Raw genomic sequence first — 17,868 nt, 5'->3', positions numbered from 1 at the left:
GAGAAGACACAGCCACACCCAATCACCCACCGCGAACTCCGCCTCGCGATGATGATCGTCGTAGTAGTGCTTGGCCAGCTACTGGGCCTGAAGGAGACACTAACGAACCTCAGCAAGCATCTCGTCACGAGTGCGGATGAGGTCACCCGCAACCTCCGTCCGAGCTGTCTTCGGATCCACCGGAAGTATAGGCGGGGGTGGTCGACCATAGACGACCTCAAATGGCATAGCGCGCAGGGCGGAGTGATAAGAGGTGTTGTAGCAGTACTCCGCCCAAGAGAGCCAGTCCACCCAAGCGCGAGGCCGATCACCTGTCACACAACGCAAATACATGGTAATGACCTTGTTAACCACCTCGGACTGACCGTCCGTATGAGGATGGAACGCCGTACTCAAGCGGAGCTGGACACCCGCCATCCTGAAGAGGTCGCGCCAGACATGGCCTATGAACACTGGGTCCCGATCACTGACGATCGAAGCAGGGAACTCGTGTAGACGGACGATGCCGTCAAAGAAGGCCCGGGCCACTGACGCCGCCGTGTATGGATGGCCGAGCGCGATGAAGTGGGCGTACTTGGAGAAGCGGTCGACCACCGTGAGGATGACCGACTTGCCGCCCACCTTGGGAAGGCCCTCAATGAAGTCCATGGATATATCCACCCAGACCTGAGACGGCACCACCAAGGGCTGGAGTAACCCGGCCAGCCTCAGGGTCTCTGTCTTGTTGCGATGGCATGTCTGACAAGACCGAACCCAGTCGCGGACCAGGGCGCGATCGCCAGGGATGTAGAAGTCAGCGCGAAGACGATGGAGGGTTTTCTGCATACCCTCATGACCCGCCGAGTGGGCGAGCTGTAATACCTGGTGACGGAGATCATCCTGCGCCGGAACAAAGACCCGGCACCCATGTAGGAGCAGTCCGTCAGAGAAGTGCCAAGGCTCCTCCAGGTCGCCGGCCGTGAGCTGTTGCTGAAGACGAACGGCGTCGTCGGCCGTCGCAGTGGCGCGGCGAATGTCGGCAAAGAGGCCGAACATCGGCCCGGAGCGGATGCACAGGGCCGCCCCGGCGGACTCATTGACGGAGGAAGCGAGGTCGGAGTCGCAAGGGGACAGTGCGTCGGCCACGGTGTTAAGGCGGCCCGGCCGATACTCGACGGAGAAGTCGAAGCCGAAGAGCTTGCTGATCCACTGGTGCTGCGGCACGGTCGACAACCGTTGGTCCAGCAAGAACTTCAGGCTGTAGTGGTTGGTGCGAATGTGGAAGGACCATCCCCACAAGTACGATCACCAATGACGAACGACCTGTACAAGGCCAATGAGCTCCCGCTTGTATGCCGCCAGCTTAAGATGATGCGGAGCGAAAGGCCGGCTGAAGAAGGCGAGGGGCCCATTGCCCTGATGAAGCACGGCACCGAACCCTGCGCCCGAGGCATCAAAGTCCACCACAAACGGTGGTCGAAGTCAGGCATCTGGAGGACGGGGCCTGTCGTTAGGGCCCCCTTGAGGGCCTTGAATGCCGTCGTCGCCTCGTCATCCTAGGCGAAAGCGTCGCGGCGAAGCAACCGCGTGAGGGGCGCCGTGATGAGCCCAAACTCCCGGATAAATTTCCGGTAGTAGCCGGCGAGGCCGAGGAACCCGCGGAGAGCCCGCGGCGAGTGAGGCGTCGGCCATGCGGAGACGGATGCCACCTTGTCGGCGTCCATAGCCACCCCGTCGACCGAGATGATGTGGCCCAAGTAGGCCACCGAAGGCGTCCCGAATGAGCACTTCGAGTGCTTAAGGTGGAGGTGGTGCGCTCGAAGCTCGTTGAAGACGATGGCGACGTGCTGGAGGTGCTCGGCCCAAGACGCACTGTAGATCAGAATATCATCAAAGAAAACAAGCACAAACCGGCATAAGTAGGGCCTGAGGATGCCGTTCATCAGAGCCTGAAAGGTCTCCGGGGCGTTGGTGAGGCCAAAGGGCATCACCAAGAACTCGAAGTGGCCGTGATGAGTCTGAAACACCATCTTGGCGATGTCATCCGGGTGCATGCGCACCTGGTGGTACCCCGACCGGAGGTCGAGTTTGGTGAAGAAGCGCGCCCCGTGGAGCTAATCGAGGAGCTCGTCGACCACCGGAATAGGGAACTTGTCCTTAAGTGTGACAGCATTAAGGGCATGATAGTTGATGCAGAAACGCCATGTGCCGTCCGACTTACGGACGAGAAGCACCGGCGCGGTAAATGGCAAAGTGGAGAGACGGATGATGCATGCCGCGAGCATGAGTGCACACTGCCGTCCAACTCATCCTTCTGCAACTGTGGGTAGCGGTAAGGCCGTACCGCCACCGGCGCGGAGCCTGGCAGAAGATGTATATGGTGATCGTACGTGCGGGCGGGCGGCAGCCCCTGTGGCTCGGTGAAGATGTCAGCGTGCTGCTGGAGGAGGCTCTCCAATAGTGGGTGCTCGGCCGTGGCGGTGGTCGAGGCCAGCTGGAGTGGAGTGGTTGGGGCGGCACCCCCAATGCCGTCCCACCGATGCGGCAGCCCAACCGCCAGAAGGTCATCGTCAGCGCGTCGAAATCCCAGAGAATAGGACCAAGAGTGCGCAAGAAGTCGATGCCGAGGATGAAGTCGAAGCAGCCCAAGACGATGCCGACGTAGGTGATGGTGAAGTGCTCGTCGCCGATAGTGATGGGCACATCGCGGGCGAGCCCGTGGCAGTGGAGACGGTCGCCATTAGCGACTGTGAGTCGCAACTGCTCCCCGCCGGTTAGCTGTAATGCAAGGCGCCACATGGTGGTCTCCGACAGGAAGTTATGCGTGGACCCTGTATCCACTAGGGCCACCAGGCACTCTCCCTGGATCATGACCGGTAAGAGCATCGTCTGTTCATCACGGATGCCGGCCAGCGCGTGTAGGGACACAACGAGGGCGGTGGCCAGGGCGGGCGCGGGTGCTGCTGCGGGCTCCGCAAGGGATGGAGCGCCGAGGCCATCCTCCAGTGTCTCCTCCTCAGTCTCGTCTGTCGTCTCCAAGTAGAAGAGGCGGGGACAGACATGGCCTGGTGCATAGGGCGCATCACAGTTGAAGCACAAGCCCAGGCGCCAGCGTTCCAGCTGTTCCGCCTGAGTGAGGCGCCTGAATGGCCGCGTCGGTGCCGGGGTGGGTGCCGGGGCGGCTGTGGACGACGCCGGTGCTGCCGGAGATGGCCGGGGAAGCTGTCGGCCCCCACGTGGCACGGATGGACGCGTTAAGGCTTGGGCGCGCTGCTCGAACGCCCGGGCATAGTACATGGCCATTTGAAGGTCTTGGGGCCCCTTCATATCGACGTCCACGCGGATGTGGTCGGGAAGGCTGCCGATGAAAAGCTCCGCCCGCTGTAAGGCCGTCACACCGGGCGTGTGGCACGCCAAGGCCTGGAAGTGGTCGGCGAAGTCCTGCACCATGGAGGTGAACGGCAGGCGGCCCAACTCGGCCAAGTGGCTCCCGCGGACCGGTGGCCCGAAACGCAGAAGGCACAACTCTCGGAAACGATCCCACGGGGGCATGCCGCCCTCGTCCTGCTCGAGGGCGTAGTACCATGTCTGGGCGGCCTCGCGGAGATGGTAGGAAGCCAGCCAAGCGCGCTCCGACGCGGGTGTGCGCTGTCCGCGGAAGAACTGGTCACACTGGTTGAGCCAGTTAAGCGGGTCGTCGGAGCTGTCGTACGTGGCGAAGTCGATCTTGGCGAATCGGGGCGGCTGCTGGTGCGACGCGCCCTGGCCCACTGCCTCGGCGGTGCGTAGGGCGGATGATGGTGCGCGGTCCATGGTGGAAGGCCCGGCGTAGTTCCCGATGGCGCCCGACGCCTCGGGCTGCAACGGAAAACCGGACGGCGGACGGGCCTCCGGGTAGGCCGATGGCGGCCCGTGAAGCCAGTCGGGGAGTGGCGATGGTGACGACGGAAAGCGACCTCCTGGATTGGAAGCCCGCTCGGCGACGACCGGCCCAGGTTAGGGCTAGGATGGGGCGGTGGAGGACCCTACTCCGTGGCCGCTGGAAGGGATGGCGCGGTGGGAGACAGCGCGGCCAACGCGGTCCAGGTGGGCCATTGCGGCCCCGTGGTGGCGGCGAGGGGCGCGGTTGCCGTCCGAGCTCCGGCGACCACTATGGCCAAGGCGGCAGTGCGGCCGCCGGGGCGGGGAGCGCCAGGTAGCCGCCGGTGATGGCCCCCGGTACCGAGTACCATGGCAACGCCTGCTGACCCGCAGCCATGGCGGGATGGAGTGGTGGAGGCGGCCCGTACGGACTTGCCAGGTAGAGGCGGATGTTGGACGGGGGCTGGTGGCCGCCCGTGGCCCGGCGCGGTGCCGGGTGCCGGGAGGGTCGGCGTTGAGAGCGACACCGTGGCGCCCGCCGAGAGCGAGGCCGTGATGCCCGGTGCGGAAGCGGCGGCAGTGGAGGAGTTGGCGGTAGTGGCGGTGGTGGAGTTGACGGGCAGCGGCGGTGGTGGCGGCGGTGGCGGAATTGGAGGTGGCGAAGACATGGTCGAAACCCGGGTACCTGATACCAAATTGGTAGGACTAGGGTTCCTACCGGCTCTACTCCATAGGTTATACGGGCAGAACAACGAGGGTTGGGGGCGAGGGCGGCGGCTCCGGCATGTTGGCGCCGTCGTGAGGGAGAAGAAGGGCGGCGGCGGCTAGGGCAAGGTGCGGCTAGGGTTTCCGGCTCCTCTAGAGCCGGGCAATATGATAGAACTGTCTTTATTGCTTGATCTCAAACAATGTCTTACAACTAGTATTTATAACTTTAGCCTAAGATAACTTGCCTAAGATAACTTGTGGGTCAAGCCCCTAATACTAATGCCCGGTGGGCCTCTTTCGGGTATAGACCAAACCGGTCATAACATTATCCCTCTACACCATGTCATCTTTCTTAATGCATTACTATGTTCTTTATTAACTTAGTACTCTAGATGCAGGCAGGAGTCGGTCGATGTGTGGAGTAATAGTAGTAGATGCAGGCAGGAGTCGATCTACTTGTCACGGACGTGATGCCTATATAAATGATCATGCCTAGATAATCTCATAACTATGCGCTTTTCTATCAATTGCTCGACAGTAATTTGTTCACCCACCGTAATACTTATGCTATCTTGAGAGAAGCCACTAGTGAAACCTATGGCCCCCGGATCTATCTTTTATCATATAAGTTTTCAATCTACTTTTATTTGCATCTTTACTTTTCTAATCTATATCATAAAAATACCAAAAGTATTTATCTTATCATATTATCTATATCAGATCTCATTTTCGCAAGTGGCCGTGAAGGGATTGACAACCCCTTTATTGCGTTGGTTGTGAGGTTCTTGTTTGTTTGTGTAGGTGCGTGGGACTTTTGAGGAGCCTCCTACTGCATTGATACCTTGGTTCTCAAAAACTGAGGGAAATACTTACTCTACTTTGTTGCATCACCCTTTCCTCTTCAAGGAAAACCAACGCGAGCTCAAGACGTAGCAGGGTGCCTGGAACTCCTTTTCGGTGACCCGATAAGTACTCGGTACCCTTTGAAACATTTCTGGTGTCCGAATACTATCGTCATATATATCAATCTTTACCTCTCGACCATTTAGAGACTCCTCGGCATGTCCGTGATCTCATCCGGGACTCCGAACAACATTCGAGCACCAAATCACATAACTCATATAACACTATATCATCAACAAACATTAAGCGTGCAGACCCTACGGGTCCGAGAACTATGTAGACATGATCGAGACACCTCTCCGGTCAATAACCAATAGCGGAATCTGGATGCCCATATTGTCTCCTAGATATTGTTCAAAGATCTTTATCGGTAGAACCGTTATGACAACATACGCAATTCCCTTTGTCAATCGGTATGTTACCTTCCCGAGATACGATCGTCGGTATCTTCATACCTAGTTCAATCTCTTTACCGCAAGTCTCTTTACTCGTTCCGTAATACATCACCTCATGACTAACTCCTTAGTCATTTGCTTGCAAGCTTATGATGTGTATTACTGAGAGGGCCCAGAGATACCACTCTGATATTCAGAGTGACAAATCCTAATCTCGATCTATGCCAAATCAACAAACACCTTCGAAGATACCTGTAGAGCATCTTTATAATCACTCAGTTACGTTGTGACGTTTGATAGCACACAAGGTATTCCTCCGGTATCCGGGAGTTGCATAATCTCATAGTCAAAGGAATATGTATTTGATATGAAGAAAGCAATAGCAATAAAACTGAACGATCATTATGCTAAGCTAACGGATGGGTCTTGTCCATCACATCATTATCAAAATGATGTGATCCCTTTATCAAATGACAATACATGTCTATGGTTAGTAACCTTAACCATCTTTGATCAAAAAGCTAGTCTAGTAGAGGCATAGGGACACGGTATTTGTTTATGTACTCACACATATATTTAAGTTTCCGATCAATATGTATTCTAGAATGAATGGCAAACATTTATCATGAATAAGGAAATATAAAATAACAACTTCATTATTGCCTCTAGGGCATATTTCCTTCAGTCTCCCACTTGCACTAGAGCACATCGCCATGTGATTAACACCAATAGTTCACATCGTCATGTGACCAACACCCAAAGAGTTTACTAGAGTCAATAATCTAGTTCACATCGCCATGTAATTAAAACCCAAAGAGTACTAAGGTGTGATCATGTTTTGCTTGTGAGAGAAGTTTAGTCAACGGGTCTGTCACATTCAGATCCATATGTATTTTGCAAATTTCTATGTCTACAATGCTTTGCATGGAGCTACTCTTAGCTAATTGCTCACACTTATTAATACTCATAGTCATCCGAATCAGTGTCAAAGCTTGCATTGACGTAACTCTTTACGACAAACTCTTCACATCCATAACCGAGAAAATATTTCCTTTAGTTCTCTAAGGATAATTATGACCACTGTCCAGTGATCTACTCCTGGATCACTATTGTACCCCGTTGCCAAACTCACGGCAAGGTACCCAATAGGTCTAGTACACAGAATGGCATACTTTATAGAACCTATGGCTGAGGCATAGGGAATGACTTTCATTCTCTCTTTATCTTCTACCATGGTCGGGCTTTCAGTCTTACTCAACTTTACACCTTACAATACAGGCTAGAACTTCTTCTTTGACAGATCCATATTGAACTCCTTCAAAATCTTGTCAAGGTATGTGCTTTGTGAAAGTCCTATTAAGCATCTTGATCTATCCCTATAAATCTTGATGCCCAATATATAAGCAGCTTCACCAAGGTCTTTCATTGAAAAATTTCTTATTCAAATATCCTTTTATGCTATCCAGAAATTCTATATCATTTCCAATCAGCAATATGTCATCCACATATAATATGAGAAATGCTACAGAGCTCCCACCCACTTTCTTGTAAATACAAGCTTCACCATAAGTCTGTATAAAACCATATGCTTTGGTCACCTCATCAAAGCGTATATTCCAACTCTGAGATGCTTGCACCAGTCCATAGATGGATCGCTGGAGGTTGCACACTTTGTTAGCACCTTTAGGATCGACAAAACCTTTTGGTTGCATCATATACAACTCTTCTTTAAGAAATCCATTAAGGAGTGCAGTTTTGACATCCATTTGCCAGATTTCATAATTATAAAATGTGGCAATTGCTAACATGATTCGGACTGACTTAAGCATCACTACGGGTGAGAACGTCTCATCATAGTCAACCCCTTGAACTTGTCGAAATCCTTTTGTGACAAGTCGAGCTTTGTAGATGGTGATATTACCATCAACATTTGTCTTCTTCTTGAAGATCCATTCACTCTCTATGGCTCACCGATCATCGGGCAAGTCCACCAAAGTCCACACTTTGTTCCCATACATGGATCCTATCTCAGATTTCATGGCTTCAAGCCATTTATCGGAATCTAGGCTCATCATAGCTTCTTCATAGTTCGTAGGTTCATCATGGTCTAGTAACATGACTTCTAGGACAGGATTACCGTACCACTCTGGTGCGGAACATGCTCTGTTCGACCTACGAGGTCTGGTAGTAACTTGATCTGAAGTTTCATGATCATTATCATTAGCTTCCTCTCTAGTTGGTGTAGGCATCACTGGAACGGTTTTTTGTGATGTGCTACTTTCCAATTTGAGAAAAGGTACAATTACCTCATCAAGTTCTACTTTCCTCCCACCCACTTCTTTTGAGAGAAACTCCTTCTCTAGAAATATTCCATTCTTGGCAACAAAGATATTGCCTTCGGATTTGTGGTAGAAGTACGCAATTGTTTCCTTAGGGTATCCTATGAAGACACACTTCTCCAATTTGGGTTCGAGCTTATTAGGCTGAAGCCTTTTGACATAAGTGTCACAACCCCAAACATTAAGAAACGACAACTTAGGTTTCTTGACAAACCATAGTTCATACGGTGTCGTCTCAACGGATTTAGATGGTGCCCTATTTAACGTGAATGTGGCTGTCACTAATGCATAACCCCAAAACGATAATGGTAAATCGGTAAGAAACGTCATAGAACGCACCATGTCCAATAAAGGATGGTTACAATGTTTGGACACACCGTTACTCTGTGCTGTTCGAGGTGGTGTGAGTTGGGAAACAATTCCACGTTGTTTTAAATGAAGGACAAACTCGTAAGTCAAATATTCGCCCCCGCGATCAGATCGTAGAAACTTTATTTTCTTGTTACGATGATTCTCCACTTCACTCTGAAATTCTTTGAACTTTTCAAATGTTTCAGACTTGTGTTTTATTAAGTTGATATACCCATATCTACTCAAATCATCTGTGAAGGTCAGAAAATAACGATACACGCCGCATGCATCAACACTCATCGGACCGCATACATCGGTATGTATTGTTTCCAATAAGTCATTGGCTTGCTCCATTGTTCCGGAGAACAGAGTTTTAGTCATCTTGCCCATGAGGCATGGTTTGCAAGTATCAAATGATTCATAATCAAGTGATTCCAAAAGCCAATATGCATGGAGTTTCTTCATGCGCTTTACACCAATATGACCTAAACTGCAGTGCCACAAATATGTTGCACTATTATTATCAACTTCGCATCTTTTGGCAACGATATTATGAATATGCGTACCACCACAATCGATATTCAACAAAAATAGACCACTCTTCAAGGGTGCATGACCATAAAAGATATTACTCATATAAATAGAACAACCATTATTCTCTAATTTAAATGAATAACCGTCTCGCACTAAATAAGATCTAGATATAATGTTCATGCTCAACACTAGAACCAAATAACAATTATTCAGGTCTAAAACTAATCCCGAAGGTAGATGTAGAGGTAGCGTGCCGACGGCGATCACATCGACCTTGGAACCATTCCCGACGCGCATCGTCACCTCGTCCTTAGCCAATCTTCGTTTAATCCGTAGCCTCTGTTTCAAGTTACAAATACGAGCAACCGAACCAGTATAAAATACCTAGGTGCTACTACGAGCATTAGTAAGGTACATATTAATAACATGTATATCAAATATACCTTTGTTCACTTTGCCATCCTTCTTATCCGGCAAATACTTGGGGCAGTTCTGCTTCCAGTGACCAGTCCCTTTGCAGTAGAAGCACTCTGTTTCAGGCTTGGGTCCAGCTTTGGGTTTCTTCACGGGAGTGGCAACTTGCTTGCCATTCTTCTTGAAGTTCCCCTTCTTTCCCTTGCCCTTTTTTATTGAAGCTAGTGGTCTTGTTAACCATCAACACTCGATGCTCCTTCTTGATTTCTACCTCCGCAGCTTTGAACATTGCGAAGAGCTCGGGAATTGTCTTGTCCATCGCTTGCATATTATAGTTCATCACAAAGCCTTTGTAGCTTGGTGGCTGTGGTTGAAGATTAACTCCCAGCCGAGTCAAGTGATTATGATACCCAGACATTTTGAGTATGTGTTCATTGACAAAACTGTTCTCCTTCATCTTGCAGCTATAGAACTTGTTGAAGACTTCATATCTCTCAACTCGGGCATTTGCTTGAAATGTTAACTTCAACTCCTGGAACATCTCATATGGTCCATGACGTTCAAAATGTCTTTGAAGTCCTGATTCTAAGCCGTAAAGCATGGCACACTATAAACTATCGAGTAGTCATCAGATCAAGCTTGCCAGACGTTCATAACATCAGCATCTGCTCCTGCAGCAGGTGAGGGAGTCATGGACTAAGGGGTCCTCGGGCGTCCGGGCTATGCGACGTGGGCCGGACTAATGGGCCATGAAGTTACAAGATAGAAGAACCTCCCCGTGTCTAGATGGAACTCTCCTTTGCATGGATGGCAAGCTTGGCGTTTGGATTATGTATTTCCCTTCTTCCGTAACTGACTCTGTACAACCCTAGATCCCTCCAGTGTCTATATAAACCGGAGGGTTTAGTCCTGTTGACATCAGATTTTGGCACGGCGTAAAAGAAAATGAGATGCCTTTGAGTAAAAGGGTTTTCAGCATGAAAAGTTTCACATCACCGAGTGGAACAACTTTGATGTTTAGGTTATCATCGTCCGACTCCATCTTAGGGACCGAAATTGTATTCCGAGTGACGGAATTCAATATTCCGAGTGGTTTTCGGCCGATCATGCCTTCAAGGCAACCTCGGATGAAGGAGTATTCTAAAGGAATTGTCTTCGTCTCGTCGAGGCAATCGATTTTGATATATAAAACATCTCAATCCGAGTTCATATGCAAAAGTTAGAGGTAATACACTGCAGACCGAAGCTGAATGGAAATATGGCGCGAAGTCCCAGACAACTTGTCTGATGGGTCACGCGAGCAATTCGGCCCTTAAGAAGTCCTTGAATCGGGAAAACTTCAAAACAAGAAAGTTTCGTCTCGTCGAGCCGATCGATTTTCATATATAATTCGTCTCAATCCGAGGTCGTATGAGACCTGGGGAGAGAAATCAAGATCAGGCTGTGTTTTTGGTCGAGTGAAAGCTTACCATCCGAGTGAAAACTCGCCGGTCGAGTGAAAGCTTACCTTTCGGGTAAAAACTTACCGATCGAGTGAAAACTTACTTTTTGAGTGAAAACTTACCGGTCGAGTGAAAAGTTTGACATCCGAGTGAACTTATTATCATCTGTGAAGATATTACCGTCGGAATGGAAACTTGCCGATCGAGTAAGGGATTGCCTTCCGAGTGAAAATATAATTATCCGAGTGAAAGATTCTAACATCCGAGTGAAAATTCCAGTCGGACGATCCGAGGGACTCTAATATCCGAGTGGATGAGCTCGAATCCGAGTGAAATTGAGCATGTGCCCGAAAGTTTATCAAGATGACCTCAGATGGAGAAATGTTCAATATAGAAGTTGTGCGTATCATCAAAAAGGTAAATTTTGGTTTTGGAGTCATCATCATCAGAGATAGTATATGGCCTGCAAATTCACTACGAGACTCAGACAATCCAGTCCGCTGCAAGATCGAGTCCGACTGGAAGGTAAAGATGATCTCGAAAAGTATTCAACATAGCCTTATTTGAAAAAGTGATCAAAATAAGAGTTGTTTGTATCGTCGAGGCGCACAAGTTTGATATTTGGGCCGTATTGATCAGAGATCATATGCAAGTTCAGCAGCCCACGCAAGGAGGAAGACAGAAGTTGGGCCAGATTCAGACTGAATCCGAGTTGGAATAGAATTAGGACTCTAGGACGTGAATTGATGTAATTTTTTGTAAGGAAAGCCTAGATGAATCCTTTACTTGTATGGGAAGTCCAGCCGCCTCTTATATATGTTGGGGGTGATGGCCAATTAGACAACACACAATCGAACAAATCAATATACTACTTTTCATCTACGTTTTATCTCTACACCGTTTTTCTCTCTCGTTCTTCGCTGTTCTTCGTGTTTGAGAGCTGCGAATCTCGAGGCTCTAGGGGCGAGCGAATCGACCTAGGGAAGCCCATAGCCGCCGCACTCCCTGAAGGGGTCCCTCCCGGGGGTGTGGGGTTTTGGGTCTGCAAAAGCGCCCGTCGACTATCTTGCGTATCGCGTTGTCGGTCGGGTCTCCTTCGACGTGAGCTGCGGTGCATCACCCCCGGCGTCGAGGGTACACGTGACGTGTTCGTGTTTCAACACACTTTTTGGCGACTCCGCTGGGGAACGAAGATCAATCATCATCATCCACCATGTCCGATCTTCCCAAGCCATCTGAGGTAGACGCCGATAACATCATTGAGCCCAGTCTTGATGAGATATCGGCTGATCATCGCCAAGTCTATGAGGAGTACAAGAAGGCGCGTGAAGAGAAGGATTTGCAGGAGTTCCTTGCAAAGTTCAAGAAGGATCGCCAAGGCAACATCACTCCGATTGAAGAAATCAAGTTCCCTCCTCTTCAAGCCGAGCAGGTTAAACCCTCTGTAAGTACTGCCTTTTCTCCTAAGCAGTGGGCTGAGCTTGAAAGTCGTATTGCTGATGGTAACAATCTAGTCTATCAAAGTTTCATAGAAAATACTAATGCTCAGAAGAATACATCTCAATCGACTAGTGGTAATGATGGCGTAGCTGCTAGTGTGCAAAACCCTAATCTGGCTTTACCTATCTCATCGGCGCCTCCCGTGCCGATGACTTATTATCCTACCCAAACAAATCAGATTGTGGCTGCACCCATTAATCCTATTATGAGCATGCCAGGTTCGGTGGCAACACCGAACCCAACCTTACTTACAGCTACAACCACTCGACCACTAGCAAATTATGGGTCGACATACATGCCACAGTTCCTACCTACAACTAGTAGTCCTACTCCTCCTATGCCACTGCCACAAGTTTCATCGTCCACTATGGATGATGGTCTAGCTAATCTTAGAGAGGAGATGGCTAAGATGCTTCGAGAGAATTTTGGGGTTGAGTTACCTCGGAATCGGACTTACCAAAAGCCGTACCCCGAGTACTTTGATGCCATCCAGTGCCCTCTAGGATATAAAATTCTAGATTTTGTTAAGTTCAATGGAGAGGGCACAAAAACCACATGGGAGCATGTTAGTCAATACTTGGCACAATTAGGTGAAGCAGGCTCACTAAATGAGTTGAAAGTGCGTTTATTCCCTTTATCATTAACTGGTACTGCATTTTCATGGTTTTCTTCTTTACCACACGGTTCCATTCGAGTTTGGTCGCAGCTAGAGCAGAAATTTCATGATCACTTTTACAGCGGCGACAATGAACTCAAGTTGTCACATCTAACATCGGTTAAACAGAAGCATGATGAATCGGTCTCCGATTACGTCAAGAGATTCAGAGAAATGAAAAACTGATGTTTTAGTTTGGTGATAACCGAGAGAGACTTGGCAGACCTTGTGCTGAGTGGTTTGAGAACCCCCATTAGAGAAAAGCTAGAAGGCTATGAGTTCTTAAATATTAACCAAGTCTTACAAAGGGCTTTGGCTCAGGAAAGCCGAAGCAAAGATCTCAAAGAAGTGCATAGATACAAAGCCGATCGTCCAAAGATGAATATGGTGGAATATTATAGTAATCACTCGGACGATGAGGGTGATGTTTTTGCTACTGAATTTGGTTGGCCATCTAAGGCCAAACCCTTTACTTGCAATGATCTGAAACCGATTCATAAGAATCGTGATGAAGAGATGAAGTTTACTTTTAACATTGCTAAGTGTGATAGAATATTTGATGCTTTTCTGCAAGCTAAGATTATTAAAATATCTCATACTTTACCGCCGTTTGAAGAGTTGAAACGGCGTGCTTATTGCAAGTATCATAATTCTTTTTCTCATGCTACTAACGATTGTAATGTTTTTCGACGACAGATACAATCGGCCATTAATGACGGACGATTGAACTTTTCTGAGATGCAAGTTGATAAACAACCCTTTCCAATGAACACCATGGATTTAGAAGGGAAGAAGCTGCTCATTCGGCCGGAGGTAGCCGAATATGCTAATAAAGCTAATGTCATTGTTGGTGAGCCTAGGAAGGACAAGGAGGGCGACAAGGTCTTGGGGAGACATGTTGTGCTTAATAAGCAACCCGATGGCAAGGAAGTGATCAAGATCACCATCAAGAATCCTACACTCAGGGGGCAAACACAAGTGCAACATGAGACTCGAGTTAAATTTGTTAAGCCCAAGAGTCCTGAAGTTGGCAAGTGGAAGATGAACAAAGCTAAAGTACAACGCAAATGAATCAAACCAACTTTTGACATGTTGCTGTCCAAGTATGCCAACCAGTCGACTAGTCCCAGCTCTAACCGGCCATCACACTTGAAGCGACCAAGGTCACCATCAGATGATATGTTCAGTCAGTATGTGAAGCCGAGTGGACCAAAGGCACTGTTTCCAGAAAAGCAGAGGCAAACTGTTTGGGACCGACTTGAATACTCATATAATGGCCGACTGAACATTGGCGACTATCAGTCGGCTGGTCAAAATATGCGACCGAGTGGAAACTATCCTAGTGTAAGAATGCACCAAGGTGGAAGTTATCCAAATGAAAAAATATGGATGGGTAGATTTCATCCGAGTGAAATCCATCCGAGTGAGTTCCCTCCGAGTGGGTTCCATCAGAGTGACGTCCATCCGAGTAAAAAGGTGCGCCCGAGTGGAAATTTCATGCATCTGGAAAGTCAAAAAGAATGGCGTGTTAAGTCACCAAGTGTTGCAGCAGTTGAGTCAGGAAAAGGCAAGGAGAAAATGGATGTCGACTCACTTATCTTGGGCACCGAAACATTCCCCATACAGAAGCCGACTGTGCATAACCACTCGACTGAGCCGATACTTGCTATCGCACCAAAACACTCGGTTAATGACCATGAAGCAAGCACCAGCCAAATAAAGACGAGGGATCCTAAATACACTCAGCCAAAGTGGTATCCTCCAGGGCTAACAAAGACACAGAAGAGGAAACTACAGAGTTTAAGGAGTCAAGAGATGGCAGAGCAGGAGGCCGAGAAGCAAAGGGATAAGTTGTTCAATGACACTCGGCCCGTGGTTCCAGCAAAACAAGTGTGGAGGCCAAAACAAATACAAGATACATCAGCTTCTACATCTATCACAAGAGTGCCTACACCACCCAAGGAGGACGATGCGACAGCTATTACATCATCTGCGACACTTCTTACTTCTCCTTCACTCGGCCAGATTTCAGAATCGGTCGATCCACTTGAAGAAGAGGTTGATATGTTGGACTATGAGTCTACGCCGGTTCATGAAGGTATGGATATCAATATGGTGTATTACTTACCTGCTGAGTTTCGTGCTGTAGATGAGGAAGGGGAAGTGGCTCAGCTGGATTTTGGCCCTAAAAATGCAATATTTGAGAAGCCAAAAGACCCAGTAACACATCTAAAACCGTTGTATCTCAGAGGTCATATCAATGGGTCGCCGCTCACTCGGATGCTTGTGGATGGAGGTGCTGTGGTAAATCTTATGCCCTATTCGGTCTTCAAGAAATTGGGTTTGCCTGATGAAGAATTGATCAAGACCAATATGGTGCTCAACGGGTTTGAAGGCAAAGAGAAAACTGAAGCCAAAGGTCTAATGTATGTGGAGCTTACAGTCGGAAGCAAAACTTTGGCTACTGCATTATTTGTCGCTGAGGTGCAAGGTAACTACAATGTTATACTAGGCCGTGATTGGGTTCATGCAAACCAGTGTGTGCCATCCACTATGCACCAGTTTTTGATTCAGTGGGTTGATGATGAAGTGGAAGTCATTCATGCGGATAACTCGGCCTGTGTTGCTTTGGCCAATGCATCGGTGGACTAGCAACATCCCAATGCTACTTTCTTGACGGGATGACTTATCAGAGTTTGATTTTCTCAGCGCGACCAAGAATGGTTTTGTGCCCGCGTCTTTAAAGCCGACTGAATGCAATCGGCTCCAAGGTATGATATGTTTAAATGGATCCTAATTCCGAGTGGTTACAAGAACGTCTTGTAAAATATCGGTCCAGTGAGGACGATATGTATGAGTCTATAGAGGAGTTGGATGACATGGATAAACTTGGACAAGGTTTTACATCGGCTGATCCATTAGAAGAGATAGATATTGGAGATGGTTCAGTCACTCGACCAACGTTTATAAACAAAAATTTGAAAGTCGATTGTAAAGCTAAGTTAATCGAGCTATTGAAAGAATATGTTTGTTGCTTTGCATGGGAATATCATGAGATGCCAGGTTTAAGCTGAGAGCTAGTGGAGCATCAGTTACCTATAAAGGCCGGTTTTAGACCATATAAACAGTCGGCCAGAAAGTTTAATCTGAAAACATATGACCCGATCAAGGAAGAGATCGGTCGACTGCTTGAAGCTAATTTCATTCGACCTTGCAGGTATGCCGAGTGGATTTCTAACATTGTCCCTGTGGAGAAGAAGGGATCCGGCAAGATGAGGGTGTGCATTGACTTCAGAGATTTGAATAGGGCTACACCCAAAGATGAGTATCCCATGCCAATAGCCGATATGCTTATTAATGATGCTTCTGAACATAAGGTTATTAGCTTTCTAGATGGTAATGCCGGATACAATCAAATTTTTATGGCCGAAGAGGACATGTACAAAACGGCTTTCCGATGTCCTGGTTTCCTTGGTTTATTTGAGTGGACAGTGATGACATTCGGATTAAAAAATGCTGGAGCCACATATCAACAGGCTATGAATTTGATTTTTCATGATTTACCCGGTATCATACTTGAAGTTTATATTGATGATATTGTTGTCAAATCGGATGCTTTTGAATCTCACTTGGCCGATTTGCGTTTAGCTTTTGAAAGAATGAAAAAATATGGACTGAAGATGAATCCTTTGAAGTGTGCTTTCGGCGTGTCAGCTGGCAAGTTTTTGGGTTTCATTATTCATGAAGATGGTATAGAGATTGATCCCAAAAGATAGAGGCTCCAACATGCAAGAGAGATATGCAAAAGTTCCTTGGCAAGGTCAATTATTTGAGAAGGTTCATAGCTAATCTATCAGGAAAAGTTGATGCATTTACTCCTATCCTTCGGTTGAAGAATGACGCTGATTTCACTTGGGGGGCAAAACAGCAAGAAGCCTTTGATATGATCAAAAATTATTTGTGCACTCCTCCGGTGATGAAAGCACCCAAGCATAGAGAGCCTTTTAAGCTTTATATCGCAGCAGAGGAAGGTGTTATTGGTGCTGTTTTGACTCAAGATACCGAAGGAAAAGAGCATGCCATTATGTATTTGAGTAGACGCTTATTGGACACCGAGAGAAGGTATACATTTATTGAAAAACTATGTCTATGCTTATATTATGCTTGCACAAAATTGAGACATTACCTAGTGCCGAGTGCTTGTGTAGTAGCTTGTCAAACCGATGTCATTAAATACATGTTGCATAGGCCAATTCTTAGTGGTAGAATTGGCAAGTGGGCTTATGCTTTGATTGAATATGATTTGGCTTATGAATCTTTAAAATCCATGAAAGGCCAAATTGTTGCTAATTTCATTGTTGAACATCGGATTAATGACAAGCATGATGTTGATATGAACCTTGTTTCATTAGTGCCATGGAGATTATACTTTGATGGTTTAGTTTGTAGCAATGGCCAAGGTGTTGGTATTGTTTATATATCTCCTCATGGTGCTGTTTTTGAAGCCTCATGCCGCTTAGAATATTTTTGCACAAACAATCAAGCTGAATATGAAGCATTGTTATTCGGTCTAGAGATGTTACTTGCTATAGGTGTTACACATATTGAGGCTTACGGTGATTCGTTACTAGTGGTGTAGCAAATATCCAGAGTCTTTCAATGTTTGGACGAATCACTTAATGTTTATCTTGATAAATGTCTAGATATAATTTCTACTTTGGATTGTTTTAGCATTGCACATATATCTAGACATGACAACTGGAAAGCAAATGAGTTGGCACAACAAG

This window comes from Triticum dicoccoides, chromosome 2B, assembly GCF_002162155.2.
Source record: "Triticum dicoccoides isolate Atlit2015 ecotype Zavitan chromosome 2B, WEW_v2.0, whole genome shotgun sequence".
NCBI classification, from domain to species: Eukaryota; Viridiplantae; Streptophyta; class Magnoliopsida; order Poales; family Poaceae; genus Triticum; species Triticum dicoccoides.
Note: the sequence above shows the minus strand (reverse complement) of the source record.